Source organism: Psammomys obesus, unplaced genomic scaffold, assembly GCF_907164565.1.
Source record: "Psammomys obesus unplaced genomic scaffold, mPsaObe1.curated_primary_1811, whole genome shotgun sequence".
Classification (NCBI taxonomy): Eukaryota; Metazoa; Chordata; class Mammalia; order Rodentia; family Muridae; genus Psammomys; species Psammomys obesus.
Window position 1 is genome coordinate 3,122,313 of NW_026588368.1, and position 13,512 is coordinate 3,135,824.

The following is a 13,512-nucleotide window of genomic DNA, read 5'->3' on the forward strand; positions in this document are numbered from 1 at the left end:
TTTTTTTTTTTTTTACTTTTAAATGTGTGTATGTGTGTGTGTGTGTGTGAGAGAGAGACAGAGACACACAGAGAGAGAAGGTGCCCCTGAGGTAACTTACAGGTGTCACACTCCCTAGAACTGGAATTCTAAGTAGCTATGAACTGCTCAATGTGGTACTGAGAACCAAACTCAGGTCCTCTGCTAGAGCAGGCTACAGTTTTAACAGCCCCTGGACAGCCAAATTTTCTTCAAAGCCGATATTTTTTTCCTTTAGTTAAGGACAAACTAGATGTACATATGCATACAATGCACCCCCTTTTGTGGAACAGATTTAATTAAAATGCATACACTCAGTAATTCCACCTTTAAGGTGGTTTTTAAACTATGCAATTATCAATATTATTATAATGTCACATGCATAAAATAAGTTTATGGAATAGTAGAATAAAAATAAAAAAGCAATTTAGGACTACAGAGGTGGCTCAGCGGTTAAGAGTACTTGCTGCTCTTCCAGAAGACTTGGGTTCGATTCCTAACACCCATATAGCAGCTCACAGCTTCTTTCTAACACAGATTAATACCTATAAAATGGCATTAACATGTTGCAAATTATTTTTTTCAGTTCTTCTTGTCTATATAAAAGGCTTCAGAGCTGCACAGCCAAAATCCCACTATCTGCTCTACATTACAAGGTCCTCCATCTCTGTGAGGAACTTGGAGTACTTTCCTTGGAGTACTACTGTGACAGTCGAGCAAAACCGGACAATCATTAAGTGCTCAATAACTGTCAGGTAATATTTTCCGCTATGCAGTTTTTTGTTGTTGTTATCAGTCAAATCTATCAAGTTTTTCCTGCATGACAATTCAATTTTAGCTTCTCCAGTGGAGGTATTTTTAATATATAACTAGCACCTTATTTCTCAAGCAGATAAGCAAGTTTCACTATTCTTTTTACAATCCCTTTGAAATGTCAGATTCATCATACACAAAATACTGTTATGTAGAGAGGTCTGTAACTGGCCTCTAAACCAAAGGTAAGCAAACATTTTAGTTTGGAGTTGGGTCCTTCTTCACACTCTTTTGTTGTTTGGCCCCAATGTAAGCCACACATTTCTGCCACCATGTTGACTATGCTGCCACAGAACCAAAGCAACAGGGCCAAGTGAATACAAGCTGAAACTTCAAGAAAACGTAACCCTTTCCCCTCTAGCTCAGGTATTTTATCACAATAATAGAAAGCTGACTAATACATTAACATTTTCTCCATTTTATTAAAGACTTAAAAATTCAGGCTATACATGGTGGTGCACACTTTTCATTTCATGACTCAGGAGGCAGGAGCAGCTAGATCTCTGAGTTTGAGGCCTGCCTGGTCTCAAGTTCCAGAATAGCCAGGGCTATATCAGGAGCTGCTAGCACACATATCTTTCCACAAGCTCTCTGAAAGGTCATAATTTCAGATCATCTATGTCCAGAGGGAAAACCCAGAAATTAGAGCGGGAACAGTTGATCTATGTTTGCCAGTATTCTGTCCCATGATCTCTCTCTCTCTCTCTCTCTCTCTCTCTCTCTGTGTCCATCTGTCTCTGTTTCTCTTTGTCTCTGTGTGTGTCTGTCTCTCTGTATCTGTTTCTGTCTCTGTTTCTCTCCCTATTCAGTAGGCAAAGCACCTTTCCAAACATGAGGATACTAATACTTAAAACTCAATTGCTAATTGTATTTGTGCAAATTACATGTTCTGACTTCCTACTGATATTTAGTAATTTTTATTCTGTTATGTAAATAACTATATTCCTGTAATAAGTTCACATCTAGAACTAACCTTATAATCCAGTTTTACACTTACAGCTAGTACTTGTGTGGCATGACAGTAACTATGTAAGTTTTTTTGTCTTGAAATCTTGTGATTTTCCAATCCATTTTTAGTTATATCCTTTGGTGGGTGCTTCATTTCCCCTACCAGCTACCCCATTTCCCCTAACAACCACTACCTTGAGTAACACAGTTCTTACCTAACTGCTATCAAACGGTACAATCATATCATGGCCTATTCTAACTGACTTGTGGGTAAAAGATAGTTAAGCATAATGAGTCTGCAAGAAGACTGTCACTCGTGTAAATACAAAGAATAAATAGTAACTTAATAAGTAAGTGTTTGTTTGAGACGGGGCCTGAGGGTGTATCCATGGCTGACCTGGAACTCACAGAGATATACCTTCCTCTGCCTCCCGAGTACTGGAATTAAGTACGCCACTATGACTTAACTCATAATACCTATACTTTTTAAACCACACTTCACTGTTTTGTTAGTTAAAAGGTTCTTTAAGACGTATTTTTTCCCTATTGTCTGTCTCAGTTATTCTGCGTCTGGCAGAAACGTCTTCACGTATTCACTAACACATTCACAAGAATGTTACAACATCCTTAACATCTAAAACTACTAATACACAAAACTGGAAGCACACATGTCCATGAACGGAACAGTCACATCACACAATGGCACGCTCGCTGCACATTTAAAAAGAACTATCCATACCATGCCATGATATGAACGAGATACCAAAAAACCAAGAAGGGTAACTTCCCCAAGCAACAGTCTGATAATACCATGTATTAACACCATTAGTACAAAACTCAAAACAGACCAAGCTAAAAGCTGATGGGAGAAGTCTGGACACGGATGGGGAAGCAGGGGTGCAACCGACTTGGAAGCAGCAGAGCACTATGGGAATGCTCCGCAGTTACAATCTGAGGTGTGTGGCAGGGCAGGGTAACAAGGATGCAAAGAATCACTGGCCTATAGAGTTAATTTTTACCCCTTTGTTGACTTGATCTGCATTTTATACCTCCACAAAAAGAAGTGAAGAACAAAAAAAGCTAATTTCTAAATTATTTGAAACTAAAGCTGGTTGGTTCATATCACACCCTCTAAGCCACATATACTGGAAATCCAACATTTTTTTTTGCATTCTTTTAGCGACCTAATTTTAAATAAGTAGTATCAAACAATAACACAAAATGTTCCTGAACATTATGCCATAAAACACTTTTTTATTACTTCAGGAATTAAGGGTGCTATTTTAATACTTTAAAAGATAGCATTAATCCCCAAGGAATTAAAGGCCCAGGGGCCTTCAGTGACACGAACTGTCAAGACCCTGCACATACATTTCAAAAGCAGGCTCAAGGCACCTCTAGATTAAACAAGGGCTTAGGAAAAAGCTTTAGGTTCGTAACTAAACTGTCACACTGCCAGTACCATCACTGCAGACACAAGCACCGCCGTGGTGGCTCACAAGTTACCCAGCCACCTGCCCTGGTACGCAGGAATTTCCTAAACGATCTGGTCACTCTGACAACTCCCCGTTTGAACAGGCTCCGGGGTCACCAATTCCTACCCCAAGAGCATCTTAGAGGAGGCCGGGAGGACTGCTGCCAGAGGACGCTTCAACCCCGCAGTAAAAGAGTCTAGCCACTCAGCGGAGATGGTGGCGAGTGGGTTAAAAAAAAAAAACGACAATACGTAATAAATAAAAATAAAAAAACAAAACTGACACGCAAACCGACGGTCTCTGGCAGCAGCCGTCTCCTGAAACCCGACCAGAATCGGGAAGGCGCGTCAGCAAAGCGCCGCGCCCAGCAGCGTCCCGGAGGGCTCGTCGGAGGGGACCGGCCGCCCGCCAGAGGCGCGGCCGGCGAGGGCGGTACTCACCGAGCCCGGAGCTCAGCGCTGCCGCCTCTGGGGAGCCGCACACCTGGCCAGCGCAGGGCCGGCCCGCTCGGCGCGCCGCCGCGGAGCACCGCCACTTCCGGCGCGCGTGAGGAAATGAGAGAAATGAGGGTGTGGCGCCTTCGCCCGCCTGCCCTCGGCGGCCGGGCCCCGCCCTCGGCGGCCAGGCCCCGCCCTCCGCAGCCAAGCCCCGCCCTCCGCGGCCAGGCTACACGGCCAAGCCCAGCCCCTCCGCGGCCGGGCCCCGCCCTCCGCGGCCAGGCTAGACGGCCAAGCCCAGCCCCTCACAGCCAGGCCCCGCCCTCAGCGGCCGGGCCCCGCCCTCCGCCGCCAGGCCTTTTTCTGTACAGCTAGGACACGCCCATTCCCCCCACTCTTCTTTCCTACGCTCTACCAGGAAAGCGTAGGATTCATCTAAAAACAAACAAACGAAAACTGAGTTGGGTGCTCAGACTTGTGGGATAACTTGCCTGGCAACGTCATGCACTAGAGACTCTTTAACTAGACTCACACGTGGCTAATCGTCACAGAAGTGCTTAACGGGACAAACTCGGCAGAGAACTGACTAGTGGGAGGCTACCGATACAGCCAGCATGCCTTCTGCTCAAAGCAGGTCGGTACTAACCACTGCAGAGAGTCTTAGCTGTTTTTATTTTAAACAGTTCCGTTTGCTGCATGTAAAGTACTGGGAGAGGAAAAGACTGGCCTCTTCAGGAAAGCACAGACTAGCAGGGTCTGTCTGGATGAGCTCTTTATCAGGACTCCCTACGTCTACAGTCGCTCAGAAACGACATCGGGAAGAGTGAGATCTAAGAGTTGGCAAGACTGGCTATTCAGTAGGCAAGACTGTCTTCGAAGCACGTGGCCCAGACCCTTAAAGTTTTCATTAGGGCATTAGAGGAGAATACGTGGGTAAAAGGTATTTCAACAACTGGTCGCTGATAAAAGTCAGTTGTGATCAGGGACAAACCTTCTCCTCTGGAATGCTGCTTCTGTAGGATGCACCTCACAATCACCTCAGCCATCCATCTACTCTAGTGCATCCACAAATGACAGCAAACATGAGTTAGCCGTAGTCCCAAAAATATGAGTGTAAAGATGCAACAGAATTCTCTCCTAGGAGACTTGGAGCATGGGAACCTCTAGCAAATGGTAAAGTGCGCAGTACCGCTACATTCTCAAGATAAGACAAAAGTTCTCCAAGCTACTAATGGAGTAAATATAAATGGCATCTCTCTGAAATGTTAGAGAACCACGATGCCAGATTAGCAGCTTTGGAACTTTTAGTCCAAGCCCGCATCTACTGTGTGCCCACACTATACTGGACATTTCATTAAAGGTTACTGAGAAGTACCCAGGAGCCAGGTGTGGCATCTGCCCGTAGTCCTAGCACATAGGAGGCTGAGGCAGAAGAATCATAATTTTGAGGCCTGCATCTATATAGTAAGTTCCAGGACAGCCTGGATACATGCTGAAACCTCATCACAAACAAAATATAGTTCAGATGTAGGGGCCTTTGGTATGTGCCCTCTAGGCTTGTGTCCAGCCATGAAAATGCTTAGGCTTAGATTTTTCTTATGGAGACTTTTTAAATTGGATGAAAACTCTGCTAGAATGAGACCTCCTCTGCAGTTCCTGGCATATCAGTATCAAGCACAGGGTCAAACTGAACTTGTGAATGGATGAATTCTGGTAAAGTCTCTAAAAAGAGAAAGAAGTGTCCCCATTAACCAAATTCAAAACCACCTCACTTTTTAGCACACTGAGATCCAGGATCGATCCATCCCCATCCACTGCAGGCATTTTCTTTTTTCCTTCTTTGCCAGCCCCACAGGTGCCCGGTTTCTGTCTCCCTTGTGTTTGCTGTCCTCCCTTTATCTTCCTTCTTACCTGATCACACTTCAGGCAGAACCACATGCCCACTTTCTATGTGGTGCACAAACTGGGAGGGGTCGTGTCCCCTTCATCTGAACCTTTGAATCCTTCCCAAATTTATAGTTAGGCTCTTCAGTTTCCAGAGAGAAAATGAAAACACAGAGAAGAAAAGGCTGAAGCTATTCTAGGTTGTGCTGCTTACCTTTTATCAACTTGACACAAACAGAACCTCAGTTGAAGAATTGCATCCCCACTGGCCTGTGGGCAAAGCTGTGGGGGTATTTTATTGAATGATCACTGATGTGCGAATGCCCAGTCCGCTGTGGGTGGGCACCACCCCTGGAAAAATACTTTTGGGGTGTATAAGAAAGTTAAGTTGAGGAAGAATGGAAAAATGAGCAAATAAGCATCTTTCAGTTTGGCCTCAGTTTCAGTTCCTGAGTCCAGGTTCCTGTATGAGTTACTTCTCTGACTTCCCTTGGTGATGGTCTTTGATGTGGAAGTGAGAGTCTAACCGATGCTTTCCTCTCCATCTGGATTTTGGTCAGCGTTTTATCACAGCAAGAGAAAGGAACCACTATTCAGGTGCTACGTAACAATTTTCGTCAAGATAAAACTTTCCATCTTTGAGCCAGGCTCCTTAAGACACAGGATATTTTAAAGGTGAAACATTCTGCAAGGCATCTAGTTAAACTTAGGAAACAACAAAAGAACATCAGGACGTCCCTGAAACTGACCAGATACACTGCCTACTACTCTAAGCAAATGTAATCAGCAAGGATTGTTGAAAGACACTGTCAGGCAATCTAAGATGCCTGGAAGAGGCCACCTGAGCTATCTAAAAGAGATCATCTCCAATATTCTGATCTGCCTTCAGGTTGTGCAGTGAGCTCCTGTTTTCACGAGCTGTCACCCATGTTGGGATAGGCTTCTGATGATGCAGTTAACTTTGAATCAGTTTTCATCCTCTAAGTAACTCCAATAAAACTTGTTGGTTTTCCAAATTGGACTTTGGTGGTATCTTTACTACTTTCATCTGTTGTTAGTTCCCTATCTGGAGTGGGTAGACATTTGCTCAGGTCTCCCCAGGAGGAATGCTACACAATACCATGATAGCATTGGCTCCTTCCCTTAGGATAACTTCCTCCCAATCACAATTTCTTCTAAGACTTACACACACACATAGATACACATACGCATGCACTCACTGGCTTACTGCCTGGAGGTTTAGTCCATTATCATCACGGTGGGAAGCATGGTGCATCGCAGACAGGCATGATGCTGGAGAGGTAGCTGAGAGATCTACATCTGGATCAGCAGGCAGCAGGAAGAGACTGACACACTTGAGCTTTTGAGACCTCAAAGCCCACCCCCAGTTAACACTCTTCTTCCAACAAGGCCACACCTACTCTTATAAGGCCACCCCTCCAATAATGCCACTCCCTATGGGCCTATGGACCTGTCAAAGTCATTTTCATTCAAATCACCACATTCCACTCCCTGCCAATCATAGGCTTGTAGTCGCATCATAATGCAAAATGCATTAGTCCAACTTCAAAAGTCCTCATAGTCTATTGCAGTCTCAAACTTGTTTAAAAGTCCCAAGTCTCTTCAGAGACTCATGGCAATCTCTTAACTATAGTCCCTATAAAATCAAAATAAAAAATAGAGCACATACTCCCAACATACAATAGCATAATATACATTACCTTTTCAAAAGGGAGGAAAAAGAGCTAAGTGAGGAAATACTGGTCCAAAGCAAGACTGAAAACGAGCTGGACAAACTCCAAACTCTGCATCTCCATGTCTCAGTCTCCATCTCTATGATGGCAAAGCGCTCTTTGGATCTCCAGCTCCTTTCGGCTTGGTTGACTTCAACACATTTCTTTCTCTTGACCTAGTTCCACTCCTTTTAGCAGCCCTCATTGGCAGGTATCCTCTGCTCTGACATTTCCAACATCTTGGGATCTTCAAAACCATCCTGGCTTCACTGTCACGGCTTAACACAATGGCCATTCTGGGCTTCCATGCAGGGACACCTGTGACAGATTCCTAGCCTCAGTGTCTTTCCTTAATTGGGGAGGGAGATTTTATAACCCTTGACTCTAAATCCAGAACCATGCAGCTGAAGCTGCCAAGTTCTATTGTTTGCTAAGGCAGGAACATAGCCTCCTTGTTCAAACATATTTCCACTGGCTTTCTATTTTCTATGGTTTCCTTCACTGCCTAAGGAAATGGTTGTCCTGAAACTTGCTCTAGAGACCAGGCTGGCCTTGAACTCAAAGATCCAAGAGCCTCTGCCTTCCAAGTGCTAGAATTAGAGGTGTTCACCCAGGCCATAAGCTTTTCTTTAATTCATTTTCATTTTTCTTTAATTTCTTATCACAAATTGGAAGCTGGGTGGAGTCTTGCTCTGAGGTCGCCACACCCTTTATTCCACTTACCATCAGGCTTTTCTTTAATTTGTCTACACTTTCTGGTGCCCCCTTTCTCCTCACACTGTACATTTTGGATTTTTTTCCTTGCTCAACTTGCTCTTATTCGGTATAAATCTGCCTAAGGCTGGCCACTAATAACTGCAGGACACAGTCAACACGAGGCTGTTTTGAAGTCTCCTCTGCAAATTGCAGTTAATCCAAAACTCTTCGATATAGCCTCAGGCAGTCTTTTTGGAGATGGGCAAAAAGTAGCCACATTCTTCACCAAAATATCACAAGAACAATCTCCAGGCCACATACTAATACCCTTCTCCTCTGGAACCTCGTGAGGAAGGCCTCCACAGTTCAAACTACCCTAGGCACCACTGTCTTCTATGCTCCTACTAGGATGGCCCATTAAGGCCCGTTTAAAATGTCCAACCACTTTTCTAGTTCAAAGCGCCGAAGTGTTTCATAGTTCTCTGAACAAAAACATGGTCTAGCCTATCATAGTAATACCCCACTTCTGGTACCAATTTCTGTCTTAGTTATGGATTCTATTGCTATTAAAAAAATGCTATAACCACAACAAACCTTTTTCTTTCTTTTTTTTTTTTTTTCTTTTTCTGAGACAGGTTTCTCTGTGTAGCTCTGGCTGCCCTAAAACTTGCTCTGTAGACCAGGCTGGTCTCAAACTCAAAGATCTACCTGCCTCTGTTTCCTGCTTTAATCCTGCTGGGATTAAACGCATGTACCGCCAGACCCAGGCTAGCAACTCTTGTAAGGAAAACCTTTAATTGGGGCTGTCTTACAGTTCAGAAATTTAGTCCATTACCACCATGGTGGAAAGAATGGTGGCACGCAGGCAGATATGATGCTGGAGAGGCAGCTGAGAGTTCTCCATTTGGATCAGCAGGCAGCAGGAAGAGACTGAAACACTGAGCCTGACTTGAGCATTTGAGACCTCAAAGCCCCGCCCCCCCAACACTCTTCTTCCAACAAGGCCCCACCCACTCTAACAAGGCCACACTAATAATACCACTCCTTATAAGCCTATGGGGGCCATTTTTATTCAAATCACTACACACTTACACACAAAAATAAATTTAAATCTAGGGTTCACACCTGAGAGAAAATTTCTCTAAGTTTGGCTTATTTCCTTTCCCGAGGAGATATAATTTCAACTTCCTTTACAGCCAAATAGAACCCTGTCATTTTTATGTGTCACACAAATTCACTGTTTTATTGCGTACAGCTGAATAAGGAGGCGTGTTTATTATATACAATATAAACGTCCTACTGATGAATGGATAATGAAAAAATGATACACACATATACACACATACACACATACAATGGGAAAACTATTCAGCTGAAAGAAAAATAAAATCCTGGAAATCACAGGTAATGAATGGAACTAGAAAAGATTATACTGGGTGAGGTAACCAATCGGGTGAGGACAGGCAAATGTTGCATGTTCTCTCTCATCTGAAGTTCTTAGCGCCACATCCTCAACTTGTCTATGTGAGTAGACAACATAGGGTAAGCGCAGAAACTAGGAGTGTAAAAGGGACTATTGGAGGAGAAAAAGGATGGGGGGGAGGAACACTGGAGAAGGAAATAGCAGGATAGAGACGAAATGAAGAAAGAAATGGGAAAGTGAAGGGGAGGGGCGCTTTCTTAGTTAGGGTTTTGTTGCTGAGAAGAGACACCATGACCACAGCAACTCTTATAAAGGAAAACATTTAATGGGGGCTGGCTTACAGTTCAGAGGTTTAATCCATTATCCTCAGGGCAGGAAGCTTGGTGGCATGCAGGCAGTCCAAGACTTAATCTCTCTCTCTCTCTCTCTCTCTCTCTCTCTCTCTCTCTTTTTCCAAGACAGGGTTGCTCTGTGTAGCCCTGGCTGTCCTGGACTCACTTTGTAGACCAGGCTGGCCTCAAACTCACAAGATCTACCTGTCTCTGCCTCCCTTAATCTTAATAGATGAGATCTGCTCCTGATAACCAAAGGTGGGAAGACTTCAGACTCCTGAACTTCGACTTTCGGCTTGTCATTCTGCATCTGCACAGCGGACTTCCAGGGCTGGTAACAAATTCCAATCAGGTTCCCCCGGGGCTTTGTGGTTGTCCCTATTCTCTTTCCCTCACTGGTAATCTGCATCCATGGGCTCTCAGGCTGGACCACAGTCCTTCCTTGGCCACACTAAGAAAGGACAGCCAGCGCTCTACAGTAGGTGGTACTGCCAAGCTCCCCTTGGCGAGGTGGAGTGAATGCATCGCAACACCTGGCATTTCCAGTTTACAATTAAGTTTTGGAGGATGTAGTCTGGTTTCAAGTGAAGGAGTGCTTGCTCTCTAGTCATAATCGCAGCTGACGCATCCTCTCTGGAAAGCATCCACTTCATCAACGAGGACTTGGAAACAAGTGACTGAGCACAAACTCAGCCGAGTGATGCCTTACAGACCAAAGCGAAGACTGTTTCCCAGGCCCAGTGGGCAACAGTTTGCAATTGCTAAGAAGAAATCTCCAAATAAAATCCCAATTAAAAAATCACCTCCCTAAAGTATTCTTTGGTCAAAAGAAATCCAATTTGACAAATACTAGATACAAATTTGGCAAAAGACTAGATTTGTTTTCCTCATACATGTATCCTCTGATTGTCTCTCAGAATCCATGGCCCTCTCTCAAATAGCTCTGCTCTGTCTCCCCCCACACCTATCCAGAACTTCCTCCATTTTCTTCAGATCCCTGCCTAGTCCTGAAAATGCCCTGGTCTCTTTAAAGGCTCACACCTCCTACAAGAAACAAACATAACTACACAATGTAAACCTTGAGAAGATTCCCTGGGTAGGGCCACTTGCTGCAAAGCCTAACCGCCAGAGTTTGGTTCCTGGGATCTACGTGATGGGAGAAGAGAAAACTGTCCTCTGGGTACCACACACACACTGTAGCATAGGAATGTTGCATGGGCACATGGTAAGTAAACATAACAAAAATGTAAACAAAAAAACAAACAAAAAACCAAACAAAACATGTAAACATGTAAAATGAAAATAAGAAACAAACCATAATTTCTGATCATAGATGATACCAGTAATTAGTCACAGAATAGTAGTATTTGGTGGAAAGGTATGTCATCCAGGATTACCTGATCAGTTTCTACTTCTGCCATTCGAAATCCTGAACGGCAAAAGCTGGTGGGCTTAACCAGAAAGGGACCCATAGAATTTTTCTGTGTGTTAACACAGTCCATGAGAAAACTCAAAATATGAGAGTGAAGTCTTTTAAAAGTTGTGTCTAAAATATTTGCAATCAAAAAGACTGGATTATAATTGGATCATACAATGAAAAAATAATATAAGGGATTGTCTTAGTGACAGTTCTATTGCTGTGAAGAGACAGTATGACCGAGACAGCTTATGAAGAAAGCATTCACTGGGGGACTAGCTTACAGTTCCACAGGGTTAGTCAATGATCATTATGGTCAGGAGTATGGTGGCCAGCTAATCAGGCATGGTAATGGTACTGGAACAGAATTTGAGAGCCTACATCTGATTTATGTTGCAGGCAGAGAGACAAACAGATAGATCAAGACAGAAAGAGAGACTGGGCTTGGCTTGGGCTTTTGAAACCTTAAATCCCACTCCTAGAGACAGACCTCCTCCAACAAAGCCATACCTTCAACAAGGCCACACCTACTCCAACAAGGCCATACCTCCTAGCTTTTCCCAAACAGTTCCTCTAACCTCAGACCCAAGCTTCAAACATGCAGGCCTATGGATGCCATCTCATTCAAACCACCACAGAGATTTTGAGACTGAATTAGAAAATACATGACTATATTTGGGAGATTAAGATACAAACCTTTCAAATAACTTTCTCTGTGGAGTTAAACCTGAAACTGGAGGTATGATTCTGTAAGGGAAGTGGAGTGAAGGATAGCCCCTTGCCAGAGCTGCAACACCAGACAAGAATAAGAAGACTCATTTCCCCGAGTTATTCAATACAAAAGCTTGCTTTTTGTTTGGGGGAAAAATATTGAAGACTACTGCCTCTATGGTTACTTTGCTTTCCATGAAATGCTCCCTTCTCTAATTGTGTGTCCCATGTGTACTGTAATAAAACTACCATGGCCACAGAGCCACCAGGAAAACTCCCAAGTCCTTTAAAACATGGGGAGACCCAATATATGTGAAAGCCATAGTCTTGAGGGGAATGGAGGCCTCACAAGTGGATTATGATGCAGACACCATCCATCTGCTACAGCCCTCTAGCCAAGGTCTCTGGCCTTGTGTAGCGTCAGCCCTATGTATTACCTGAACATGGTAAACATGGGACCAGACACTTCTAAACCCATGGAAGGATCGAGCTGGGTCGAGATGCGAACAGCCAAAAAAAAAAAAGACACAGTTGTTCCAGTCCTGAAAACTGGGCATTATATTTAAGCTGTAGAATGTACCTCCCTTATCTTTCTTACCAACACTTATTTTTAGCTTGAATTACTGTGTCTGACACAGGAACCCTGGTACAGGACAGAGCTGGTGAGGTCATAGTGGTTAGACTGGTCTCAGGCTGTGGGCCCCCTCCTTACTCCATTCCTTGCAATGCCACCCTAGCAAGATGTGTCCCCGTCAAGTCTCCAAATGCCTACGCTTCTGCTGAGAGGTCTCATTGGCCAGGTCTTGTAACTTGACATGTCCTCACAGATGCAAAATGTCTTGTCATTTGTGATAACACACCATGCCGTCATTTAGATAGATTGTAATTTTTTATTTTTAAATGTTCCCCATATTTGTGTCCACCAACACTGGAAGTTTATCCTCAAGGGGGTCCCTGGCCTTGCTATGGGGCATGGCAATGTGCCCAACTAATCATTCTGTATACACAAAATGTGGCTTCTCATCTTACCTAGGATGTTCCTTCCTGTGAATCCTAGCACCCCAGTCAAGTGGGAAATCTTAAAGAAACTTAGGGTGCTGCAAACACACACCACTGGGCTGGGGGCAGAGGCGAGGATGGCCAATCTGCACAATGAAGAGTGGGGCCCCAAAATCCCTGCTCCTCACATACTCCCTCTCACTTTCCTGTTCACAGTTAGAGGTAGAGAGGTCCGAAGCCTTCGCGACTGGCCCAAGCAAAGCTGAATATGCTATGCAGGCTTGGGCCCTCCATTCTGCCTAAGGGGAAATGCTTTCTTTCTACAGTAGGAAATACACTTCCCCTTTAATTCATTTACACTTGAAACATTCATCTACGACCCGTTCTAGGATGTGTTCACCTAGTTCTCCACCCAAATAAGCTGGCCACGTGGGAGGACGGGGGAGGAAGGCATGCTGTTGGAAAGACATCAGCTGTTTCCAACCTACTAATGTAAAACACCTCCCCAAGGCACCCCTGAAGCTTTAGCACTGTCTTTCTTTCCAGCTTCTGTGGCTCAGACCGGAGTAGGAGAAAACAAACGCTGGCAGAACGGCCCGGGTTTGGCCATGAAGGGTGAGGCAGTT

The 13,512-nt window shown here is 44.2% G+C and overlaps 1 protein-coding gene across 3 annotated transcripts in view; it reads right to left on the bottom strand.

Moving 5' to 3' along the window:
• Nucleotides 1–3,771, bottom strand: part of Csgalnact2 (chondroitin sulfate N-acetylgalactosaminyltransferase 2) — a 31,659-nt gene extending 27,888 nt beyond the window's left edge. For 2 of the 3 annotated variants that reach the window (XM_055604312.1, XM_055604311.1), the window contains exon 1: nucleotides 3,695–3,771. The gene's annotated coding sequence lies outside the window, so the exon portion shown is untranslated. Of the gene's footprint in view, nucleotides 1–3,380; nucleotides 3,407–3,694 lie in introns of those variants that run through there. The other variant, XM_055604310.1, reaches the window with a different exon arrangement.
• Nucleotides 3,772–13,512: the final 9,741 nt, after the last annotated feature.